The sequence below is a fragment of the Balaenoptera ricei genome, chromosome 1 (genome assembly GCF_028023285.1).
Source record: "Balaenoptera ricei isolate mBalRic1 chromosome 1, mBalRic1.hap2, whole genome shotgun sequence".
NCBI lineage: Eukaryota > Metazoa > Chordata > Mammalia > Artiodactyla > Balaenopteridae > Balaenoptera > Balaenoptera ricei.
In genome coordinates this window covers 57,301,854-57,314,054 of record NC_082639.1, presented here as the reverse complement: position 1 = coordinate 57,314,054, position 12,201 = coordinate 57,301,854, and positions in this window count along the sequence as shown.

Sequence of the window (12,201 nt, the reverse complement as noted above, 5' to 3'; positions counted from 1 at the left end):
GCAGCTCCAGACTTTTTCCTGGACTCCCTCCCGGCTAGCCGTGGTGCACTAGCCCCTTCAGGCTGTGTTCACGCAGCCGACCCCAGTCCTCTCCCTGGGATCTGACCTCCGAAGCCAAAGCCTCAGCTCCCAGCCCCCGCCCACCCCGGCGGGTGAGCAGACAAGCCTCTCGGGCTGGTGAGTGCTGGTCGGCACAGATCCTCTGTGCGGCAATCTCTCTGCTTTGCCCTCCGCACCCCTGTTGCTGTGCTCTCCTCCATGGCTCCGAAGCTTCCCCACTCTGCCACCCGCAGTCTCCGCCCGCGAAGGGGCTTCTAGTGTGTGGAAACCTTTCCACCTTCACAGCTCCCTCGCAGAGGTGCAGGTCCCTTCCCTATTCTTTTGTCTGTTTTTTCTCTTTTCTTTTGCCCTACCCAGGTATGTGGGGAGTTTCTTGCCTTTTGGGAGGTCTGAGGTCTTCTGCCAGCGTTCAGTAGGTGTTCTGTAGGAGTTGTTCCACATGTAGATGTGTTTCTGATGTATTTGTGGGGAGGAAGGTGATCTCCATGTCTGACTCCTCTGCCATCTTGAAGCTGCCTCCCAGTTTATACTCTTAGACCACTACATGATACTGTCTCTTGGTTGGAAATTTAGCAAGGAATCATAGGCAGTGAAAAGATCATTAGCTTTGGAAAGAGAAGAATCTCCCAGTTTTACTATTCACTGGGTGACCTGGCCAGCTCAGTTCTCCATTCTCTAACATGGGGATTGTGGGACTTCCCTGGCGGTCCAGTGGTTAAGACTCCATGCTTCCAATGCAGGGGGTGCAGGTTCGATCCCTGGTTGGGGATCTAAGATAGCACATGCCATGCCAAAAAATAAAAATAAAAATAAAATAATAAAATAACATAAAATGGGGATCGTGTTCCCCACCCCACCCTCTAGCGTGAGAGCCATGTGAGAGGACGAACGTAAATGCCCTGCACACGCCCGGAATCAGACAAACATCGGCTTTTTCCTCTCATGACAATCAAATCTCTTTCTTTCATAAAAATGTGAACTTTGAGTTGTCTTGCCAATAACCTGGGAAGGGTAAAGAGAACTTTGGCCCTTGACCAGCTCTAGAGTTTCTTGGATACAAATTGTTGACATCGAGCCCACACAAAGCTGGAAACTCCCACAGGGATAACTACACGGGCTCTGACCCAGCACAGATTTCCCCTGAATTCTACAGAGTTTCAACACAGCTGAGGCTCTTAGAGAGCAAAGCCCAAGGTTCTGGAAATACAGAGCCCAGCATGGGGGAGGGGAGCACTGATCCTTTGAATAGGAGGGAGTCTTGGTGATCAGGTTTAGCAGACAGGGCTCCAGCCACACTGCCCCTGCCCTTCACAAACTTCATGAACGTCTCTCTAGGAACCTCCTTCACACAGCTTTACCCAGAGAAGTGTTTCTAATAGAAAAAAAACATTCTGACATTGGCCCTTTGATTGCCAGAGTCTCCCTGGGCTATAAAGGACAAGGGTCTGCCCAAGGTGGCCTTAGGACGTCTGCTGAGCACTCTGAGCCCCAAGAAGAGGTGGGAGTCTGCTCAGTGCCTCAGTCACAGCCGTGAAAGTGAGAACATAATGGATCCTATCTCCTAGGGTTACTCTGAGGATGCAGTGGGGTAATAAATGTTCAAAGCTTAGGACAGGGCTTCGCCCTTACTAAGCACTCCGTGAACGTGAGCTGTAGTTGTGTTATTACACTTATCTTAGATCACACAGCAAAGTGAGTAAAGAAACTAGAATTGGAGCAAAGATCTCAGAGAATCACAAGCCCAGCTCTTTCTGTCCCGCAAAGCAGCCTCTCTCTGGCACGTCTGAGCCTCAGTATCCTACTTCGTGGAGTGAAAGGGCTAAGCCATGTTAGGGAGTCTTATAGGACATGTAGTATGAAAGAGTCTCCCCCAACTCTCCACCCCACCACAGATTCCACCCCCATGATCCCGCTTCACTAACATGCTTCCCAGCCCCTCATCCCTCTGGGTTCTCTCTACCCTCACAGGCTTCCTTCAGCTCCAGAAAGTCCCTGTGGCATAGAAGCACACACACAGAGTTTTCTGATCAGTGTTTTCCTCTGAATTCCCATGTTTTGCTAGGCCGTGGACGCTGCATGTGGCGTCCCTCTGTCAATAGGGTGCCTGTGACCTGAGCTCAGGCATGGCAGATCTGATTCTGTCCTGGCCTGGGTCAGCTTGGCTAGTAAAACCAGGACAGTGTTCCAGTTCTGCGTGACTGAGGGGCGAGGAGCCCGGTTCCCATGGCGGCAGGTGTGTAGGGGCCATGGCACTGAGTTTGTGGGCATTTGGGCCTGGGAAGGCAGCACGGGCTGGGGGAGGCCTGACTGCTGGATTGGAAAGGAATTTTGGAAGAATACAGAATTCTTTGTCTGCTTCAAGTTAGATCTTACACAAGTGGCTTAGCTTCTCTGAGTTACAACTTCTCTGCAAGTGAAAGATCTTACTGCCCTCCTCGTGGGCCCTGGGGAAGATTAAGAGGGCAGTTAGTGTAAAGCATGGGGCAGAGACTCAATAAGTAACTGTTTACTTATCATTCCGTTCCTCTTCTCTTCTAATATAAATGCAAATAATGGATCTGGCTCCCAGGAAGATGAAAAGAGAAAGAAAAGATAATAATAATTCAGTGTTATTCATGCTCCATGCAATATATCCTTTTAACTTCTCCGTAACCCTACAAGATAGGGATTATTATTATCCTCATTTTATGTATGAGAAAATGGAGGCTTGGAGAGCATAAGTAACTTGCTCATTATCACTAGGAAGCGGTGGAGTTGGGGCATGAACACGGGCCTCCAGCCCCAAGCTTATCCACCAACCAAGCCTTTCTGACACCCACGAACTGAGCTGGCAGCCTTCAGCCAAGCAGTTGTGGACCAGGCCCCCTTGCAGCCTTTCTGGCAGGTTTTCCTGATAGCTGAGAATTCTTCTCAGCAAGGTTCTGCCACTTCTTCTCTTGGTTTAGTGTCAGCTTCACCTTTTTCTTTTGAAACCATAGATCTGTCAGCTGTCCACTCTCAGCCATACAAGGAGAAAATGCACAGCCAGGGCAGGATTATGGTCTTGGCAATCCAGACCCTCCTCCTGAGACTGTCCAAACTGGCCTGGGCCTGAGGCTGGAGGCATTTGTTGACTCTGGCTGTGGTCCCCCAGGATGTGCTTCTAATTCTCTTCATGGGTCATCTTACCCCACCTTGGTCAGTGGTAGCTCATCCTCTGTCAGGGCTTGGGCCTTGCTTTGTCCATTTCCTACTCCTTCCCACTTGCCCACCCCTGCTTTTGACTTCCCACAGTCCCTGGGTTGTGGTTATACCCTCCACTTTCTGGTCTTAAGGTATCAAGCAGGAATGGCCAGAGCTTGAGATGAATGGGAAAATTGCCATTGGCCTTCCATGTCCCCAAGAGCACCATGACTGCACAGGGACCCTCCAAAATAGCCTGGGCTTTGGAGGGATACACCTTCTACACTTGCAAAGAATACTTGGCTTCTCCAGTCGTTTTCTGGTTTCTTTGTCTGAAAAACGAGGGAATTGAGTCAGGTTCTTGCTAATGCTCTTTCAAGTGCTGACATCCTATGAGCTGGTGATTAAGATTTTTAAACATATATTTAATCCTTTTCTTCTTTTTTTTCTGATTATAGAATAGTGAATTCTAATTGTAGAAAATCTGAATAACATAGAAAAGTGTAAAACAGAAACCAGTCGAACTCTTATCCCTCAGAGAAACTTAATATTAAGATATTGGTATTAATTATTCTTTTTCTTGTAGTATACATTTGTGTGTTTAATGTGGTTTTTGTTTTATATATTATACAGTTTTTAATAAATTTAACCTAAATATATTATATAATTAAATATTATTCAATAATATTAGTTTGAAGGCATCATAGAATCCCATCACTTATTTGTTTTCATGGTGTTGGATGTTGAGACTGTTTAAAGCTTTTTTTCCAATTTAATAATATTACAGTGAATATGTTATATATGATATTATAGAGCAAATATCAATAAATCTATGTGTATACTTAAATCATTTCCTTAGTCAGCTCCACTTAAAAATAGAATTACTAAGTTAAAGGATTAGAATATTTTTAGTACCCAAATCCCTTTCAGAAGACTTGTATTGATTGATACTTCTACCCAAACTGAGTATGTGAGAATGTGAGTACTAATTTTACTGGAGTCTCAGTATTGGATTTGATTTTTTAAAATAACTTTGTCAATTTGAGAAATGGTATCTCATTGTTACTGTAACTTGCATTTGTTTTGTTACTTGTAAGGATAACATTTTTCACATAATAACTGGCCATTTTGATTTCTTTTTAAACTGAATTCTCTATTTATGGGCTTTACTCACTTTTTGAGTATTCATCTTTTCTTTTTTATTGATTTTTGAGAACTGTTTATTGATTTTGAGTATAAAAATCATCCCTTATTGATCTTTGGGAAACCTATAATATAAAAAATTATATCCTTTGCCTTTCATGTATGTGACATATATTTTCTATATTTATTGTTTCCTTTACTTTTGTTTATAGTAAATTTTAGCACATATATTTTAAATTTTATGGAGAAGAATTGATCAATCTTTTCCTTTATAGTTTCTTTCCTTGTTTTTATGCTTGGAAAACCTATCTCCACCTTGAGATAAAAGAGTCTCCTATAATTTCTAATAATTCATTTCTACCTTTAATTCTATAACCAATTTAAATTTAGTTCATATATAATATGAAATTTGAGTCTATTTTTCTCTGATGATTAATAAATAGCTACAGGTTTGAACTATATTAATCAACTTCCTTTGAAAAATGATATGATATGAAGTCTATCACATTTTAAAGTCATATATAAACAGTTCAGTTTCTAGACTTTCTCTTCCGTTGTATATGTCCATTTTCTTATCCTGTAACACTGTCCCTTGTCTTAATTATTATAGTTTTACAATAATTTTAATTACTGGGAAGTTCATGTTGTCCATAACTTTTTCTTTCAACAGTTCTTCAGCTAGTCTCACTGCTTTGATCTTTCAGATGAATTTTAAAATCAGTTTGTTAAATTTCTCCAAAAAACTACCATTGATTCTTTTTTGAAATTACATTAAGTTCATATGCGAACCTGAGGTGAATTTAGATTATTATGACACTGAGTTTACCACTCAGGGATATAGTATATATTGCCACTTAGAAAAGTCTTCCTTTATGCCCTTAAGTTCCAATTTCTTTCTATAGTTCCTGCCTATTTCCTCTTAAGTTTGTTCCTACCTATTTTAAAATATTTTTGCTATACTCTTGTAACTGGGATCATATTTTTTATGACACTTTGTGGTTATTATTTCATGCTGATTATTTAGCATTAAACATGACTGTTTTCATTTAGCATTACATAATCAATAGTAATTGTTTAGCTTTAGGTGATAGCATACAAATCGCACGGAAATAGCATTTCTTCTTTCTTACTGGTGCTAGGAAGCAGGGGATTTGCTCTTATTCCTGTTCCTAAACTCTCCCCACCCACCAAGAGTCAAGTATTCATTTCCGCACATACTGAGTGTCCTCCGTTTGTCCCATGCTGTGCTTGGCAGTGAGGCTCAGCACCTTCCACCTTAAAGTCACCTTTCTGAGTTTGTCCTTCCAAGTCCTCTGCCCCTTTAAGCCACAGTGAGAGGTTGGGTGTGTGTATTAATAACACTTTCTGGCTGCCTCACGATGCTTATTTGGAGGCTTCCCGGATTTGGTAGCATGGGCTAACATTTTAATTAGCTTCTCAGGAGGTGTTTGCACAATTCATGTGACAAATAAGCCTTCTTTAGAAGTGAGAAGCCTGACGCATAGTGGCCTGGTCTCCTGAGTAAAACTCCTGGGAGCCTTGTTTCTGGGAAAGGTGATCAAATTGTGACAGAGGAAATGGTGGATCTGGCTCAGCTCACTATGGATGAGAGGCTTGGCTGTTTCTGGAAGTGAGTGGCAAGCTAAGCCATATTAGAAACCCGAGAGGAAAAAAAAAAAAATCACTGATTCTGTCTTTATTTACTTCTTCAATATTTTTTAATTGTTGACTTTTGGCACTCATTTTGATTTGGGGAAATATTTTATTAAAATATTTATTTCTATTATTAATTTATTTATACTGCTGAGCTTTTTTTGGTGTCCCCTTCAGTTTGGCAGCTGAGTCGAGTGCCTCACTCTCCTCATCCTAGTCCTGACCCTGCTGGAAATGCCTCTGGAATGAGTGGAATTGTGGGTACACCCCCAAAGCTATGCCCATATTTAGCCTCTAGCATCTGTGAATGTGACCTTATCTGGAAAAAGGGCCTTTGCAGATATAATTAAGGATCTCAAGATGATCTCATTATCAGGGTGGGCCCTACATCCAATGACAGTTGTCCTGATAAGAGAGAAGAGAAGGCGACACAGAAGAGAAGGCCATGTAAAGACAGAGGCAGAGACTGGAGTTATGAACCCACAAACCAAGGGCAGAAACTGGAAGATGCAAAGGGGATTCTTCCTGAGAGCCTTTGGAGAGAGCACAGCCCTGCCAACGACTTGATTTTAGAATCCTGGCATCCAGACTATGAAAGAATAAATTTCTGTTGGTGCAAGCCACCAACCTCGTGGTCATTTGTTATGGTAGCCCTTGGACATGATTCCAGCCCCAAAGGCAGGTGTGTTGGGAAGAAGTTTAGAAGTCATACTGAGGAGAAACCTCAACCATCGGGTCCAAGGCAGGGCAGCTGCAGGTGTTGCAAAGTGTGTAGAGAGAAACAGAGGTGCAAAATAAAAAGTTAAAGACAGCTTCTGGCGGGTTAAATGGGCATGTGTGTATGTGTAAATTTCAGTTGACTCATCAAATATTTGAGTACTTTCTCTCTGCCGGTCCCTTGTGTGAGGCAGTATGTGGCCCTCACACACACGTGCCCATGCTCACTGAGCACAGACATGCATGATTTAAAGCAATCTTAAAAGACAGACTAAATTGTGAAGCTACTATAGAATTCTAATCAGCTCTTCCCAGAATACTTGCCACAGTTCTTCCAGCTCCCTAAGGAGACATAGCAAAAGCTTCTCTCTGTGATTTCATAACACCCTCTGTTTTCTACTAACGATGTACTTTCCCCACTGCGTAGTAAGGAAACGTTCTCTTACCTGCCTCTTACCCGCACTAACTGTGGGCTCAGTGAAGTCAAAGATTATCTTTTAAATCTCTATTTCCCCAGCACTATACACACACGTATGTGTATGTATATATATATATATATGTGTGTGTGTGTGTGTGTGTGTGTGTGTATATATATATATATGTGTATATATATATATATATATATATATATATATATATATATATATATATATACATATATATATATATGGAAAGAATAAGTTAAGCCCAAACCCCAAATAACATTTTGAGAGAAACAATCAAGGCCCCCCAATGTTAGATGTGCTAAGTGAGGTCAAAAAATTTTAACTTAGAAGATTTTAAAAAAGCGGAATCCCTAATAAACAAAAATGAGCAAACAAAAAGAGAGGGCAGTATGTGCAGTGGTCAAGCTTACAAACTCCAGGTCTGAACTCCTGGGTTTATGTCCTGTCTCTACTTGTTATCAGCTTGTCTCCTAGTTCTCTCATCTATAAAATCGGACTCATAGAGGTATCTGTCTCGTTGGGCTATGGTAGGGTTTAGATGAGTTATTATATGTAAAGCTTCAATGCATTTCAATTAATATTACCCATTGAATCTAAAGCTTTTAGCAATGTAGCATCCTTATGCAGACTATCTTATAAACTTCATGCTGCATTGTTCTCATTTTTGCTTAAAGGGTCAGTTATTTTTTTAAAAGATTTTTAAAATTAAGATAAAAGTATATATTTAGTAGTATAGTTGTCATTTCTGGGGCTCTTCATTTCTTGGTGGATTCAAGTTTCCATCTGGTTTCCTTTTCCATTTGCTTGAGGATTTCCATGAACATTTCTTATAGTGTGAGTCTATTGGCTACACGATCTTTCACCTTTTGTATGTCTGTAAAAAACCTTTGTTTCTCCATTTTTGAGAGGTGTTTTCACTTGCTATAGAATTCTTGGTTAACAGTTTTTCTTTCAGTACTTTAAAGATGTTGTTCCATTGTCTCCTTGTTTCCATTATTTCTGACAAGAAATCGTTGGTATGTTTATCTTTGCTCCTCTATACATAACCTAATTCCCTGCTCCACCTGCCTTGGCTACTTTTAACATTTTTTTTATCACTGGCTTTAAGAAATTTGATAATGATGTGCTTTGATGTCATTTTCTTCAAGTTTCTTGTTCTGGGGTTTCACTGAGCTTCTTATATATGTGGGCTTATAGTTTTCAACAAATTTGGAAATTTTTCAGAATTTATTTTTTAAAAGATTTTAATGAACCCCTCCCCCTTGCCTCAGGGACTCCATCTACTCCTTATTAGCCCCCTTGCAGCTGTCCTGAAGCACAGTGATGATTGGTCCATTTCTTTTTTTTTTTTTTAATTCTCTTCTCTTTTTGTTTCAGTTTGAATAGTTTCCATCACTATGTCTTCAAGTTCACTAAACTTTTCTTTTGTAACGTCTAATCTGCTATTAATCCCACTTAATGTATTTTTATATCTTTCTTATCTCTCCTTAACATTTTGAACATAAGGAATACAGCTTCAACTGTATTTCTATCTCCTAATTCTAACATTTCTGCTAGGTAAGTGTTACGTTTGTTTGATTGATTTTTATCCTCATTATGGGTGGTATTTTCTCCTTTCTGTGCCTGGCAAGTTTTCATTAGATGCCATAAATTTTGAATTTTACCTTGTTTGGTGCTGGATAATTTGTATTTCTATAATATTCTTGACCTTTATTCTGTGATGCTGTTAAGTTACTTGAAAACACTGTGATCCTATGGTTTTTTAAGATTTATTAGAGGAGACTATAGCAGTACTTTTTTTTTTTTTTAATTAATAGCTACTTTATTTATTTATTTATTTATTTATTTATTTATTTATTTATTTTTAGCTGTGTTGGGTCTTTGTTCTGTGCAAGGGCTTTCTCCAGTTGCGGCAAGCAGGGGCCACTCCTCATCGCAGTGCAGGGGCCACTCTTCATCGCGGTGCACGGGCCTCCCACCATCGCGGCCCCTCCCATTGCAGGGCACAGGCTCCAGACGCGCAGGCTCAGCAGTTGTGGCTCATGGGCCCAGTTGCTCCGTGGCATGTGGGATCCTCCCAGACCAGGGCTCGAACCCATGTCCCCTGCATTAACAGGCAGATTCTCAACCACTGAGCCACCAGGGAAGCCCCTATAGCAGTACTTTATTTGAGATTAATTATTCCTTACCCAAGGCAGTTCGTCCTTGGTACTCTAACTAATGCCCCATGAATCATGAGATTTTCCAGTCTGGCTGGAAGGTACAGGCACTCTTTCCAGCTCTATGTGAGCACAGGGGACTGTTATCTCTTATCCATTTCAATAATTCTTACCTTTGACTTGGGTTGTTTTCTCATAGGTATGTGATGATCAGTACTCTGCCATATACTTGAGAAGGGCTTTCGGCAGACCTCTGAGGTTCTCTCTGTTAAGCTCCCTCTTTCCTGGTACTCCATCCTGAGAACTATAGTCTCCTTGTTCTCCTCTGACTCTCAGCTCTATCTTCAACTCAGGGAGTCAGCTGGGCTCTGCTTGGGTTACATGGCTTGGAAATTCTTTCAAGGGAGATTATTGGGCTCACCTCACTTGTTTTCTGTTTCTCAGAAATCACTCCCCTTCATTGACCAATGTCTAGGGTTTTGAAAACCACTGCATCATAATTTGTCAAGTTTTTTTATTTTGGTTGTTTCAGTCAGGATGGTAAACCCAGTTAATTTATATTAAATGGAAGTGGAATCTGAGACTGCTTTTTAAAATTTCATATGTCCTGGCTCCTGCAAAAGTCTGATTCAGAATTTGTATTTTGCAAAACAAGATATTCTGGTGGATACTCCTTGTTGTACACGAGAGGACTAGATCTTTGATATTCAAAGTACTGTCCATGTACCAGCAGCATCAGCATCATCTGGGACCTTGCTAAAAAATACAGAATCTCATGCCTCACCCAAGATCTACTGATTCAGAATCTGCATTTAATAAGATTCCCAGTTGATTTGTATGCACATTCAAGTTTGAGAAGTACCAGACTGGCTAATTTCAAAGTTCCCTTCTAACTAAAATTCTTTTTGCCTGTGAAATGGGTAAGATGGTTTCTAAGAGAGCAAGGGACATTGTGGGAAAGTTGAATGTTAAAAGGTATGTTAAAGACATAATTTTCTAGGGTAGGTTTGTCATATTAACTGCAAAAGTCCTAACAAAGGAAAAAATAAAAGAGCTAACAAAGGACAAAAAGGACAAATAAATACTCACTTGACTAACACATATTTTTGCAATTATTTGGTTAATGTTTCTCTATATGGTTTATGTGTTTCTTTTGTTTTTCACCAATCTATCCTAAGAGCCCAGATAGTGTTCGGCATGTGTCAGGCACTCAGTAAATAGTTTTTGATTGACTGAATGACTAACAGACTGAAAGATTAGAGACACTGTCAAGGTGGGTGTTTTTATGCCTCTAAGAGGGACAATTTAGACACAGAGAGCTCAAAAGGGACAGAATAATTTGACTCAGAGAAGATGGCTCAGACTACCTAAGAAATATTAATATTCAAGAGAATTTCATAAAGGAGGGTATCCCAGAAAGTTTATTCAATAATTCAATAAATATTCTTTGTAACTAAGAGAAGTAACGAAGGGAACTGCAATTCCATGTAATTTCAAACAAAGAGGAAGAGTGTGTTACAGAGGAAATAGCAGGCAGTTTTGGAGAAAGTGACCATGCCAACTCCAAATTTACAATAGCTGAGGACACAAGTCTTGGGGCAGCAGCTTTACATATAGAAAGAGCCTAGAGTTTCACGTCATGCAGATTTCCCCTTGAGTCTCTGCTTTTCATCAGTCCAGTGAAATGACTTGAGGCACTTTCTTAGTCTTCTCTGGGCCTCTATAAAACTGAGTTGGTGGAGATGATTATGATGGTGATCATAGTAGTGGTGATGCTGTTGTAGCTGGGTGGCACATAACTTGTATCTCAAGGAGTCTTTGTAATAATCAAATGCAGTGATGTCTATGAATGGATACTATAATGTTTATTAAGTGCTATGCAAATGATCATTATTCCTGGATTTTAGAAAGGTAATAAGAAAAACTCATGTGACTGCACAAAGATGCTCTCTAAAGAGCTCAGTTTGTAATATAATAGGTATGAAAAATGATAGGAAGAGGAACAGCTTTCCCAGAATGAATACAAAAATTTGAGACCATAAGAGTCAAGACAGCCACTTGATGAACGTGAATATATGCTTAGCAAGAAAACAATGAGAATAAGCTAGGTGGAAAATTGTTGAGGACAATAGAGGGAGTATTCAAAGCTCTGATGAAAATCAAGCCAAACAAAACACACACACACACACACACACAGTCAAAGAAGGACAGGGGGTCTTATAGCTTGGCAGATAGTGTAGAAGTTATATAATTCACAGGAAAACTCTAGCCTAATAATCCTCACATCTTCTCTTTTCTTTCTTTCCTATCTTCCCCTCTTTCTATCTTCTCAGGGAGAATGAACTTCATGCTGAAGAAGGAGAGAACAAATTGTCTTCATGTGTAAAGGGGAGAAAAACAGTCAAAGAAAGGGAAACTCCCAACATCCAGCCTCCCATCTCATGCTTGAATTTTCCCTTTAGCATCAGCCCCAACGTAAAAGTCTCCTTGAACAACCACTTCTAATATCTTCAGTTCACCACATCTTTGATCATATTATTCCATCTTTGGGCAATAAGAACAATTAGAAAATCCAGTTTGTCATAATTCTGGGCCAAAACAAGACTTCCCATATCTTCCTTTGGCCTGGGTCCCATCCTTACTGTAATTAAGTACAAACTAATTTTCTTTTTACTTAAGAATTACTTACACATTTAAACGTTTCTTCTATTTCCCTTCTCCAAGTGGAGTTATCATTTCTTCAGGCTGAACAATCAGTTTTCCTCCAACAGTTGGATGCTTGAGTTCCTTTAGTATCCTCCAAAAGTGTTTTTACTCGATTTTAACCAAATGTTCCTCTTGGTTAAAAGAAATGGCTAGTG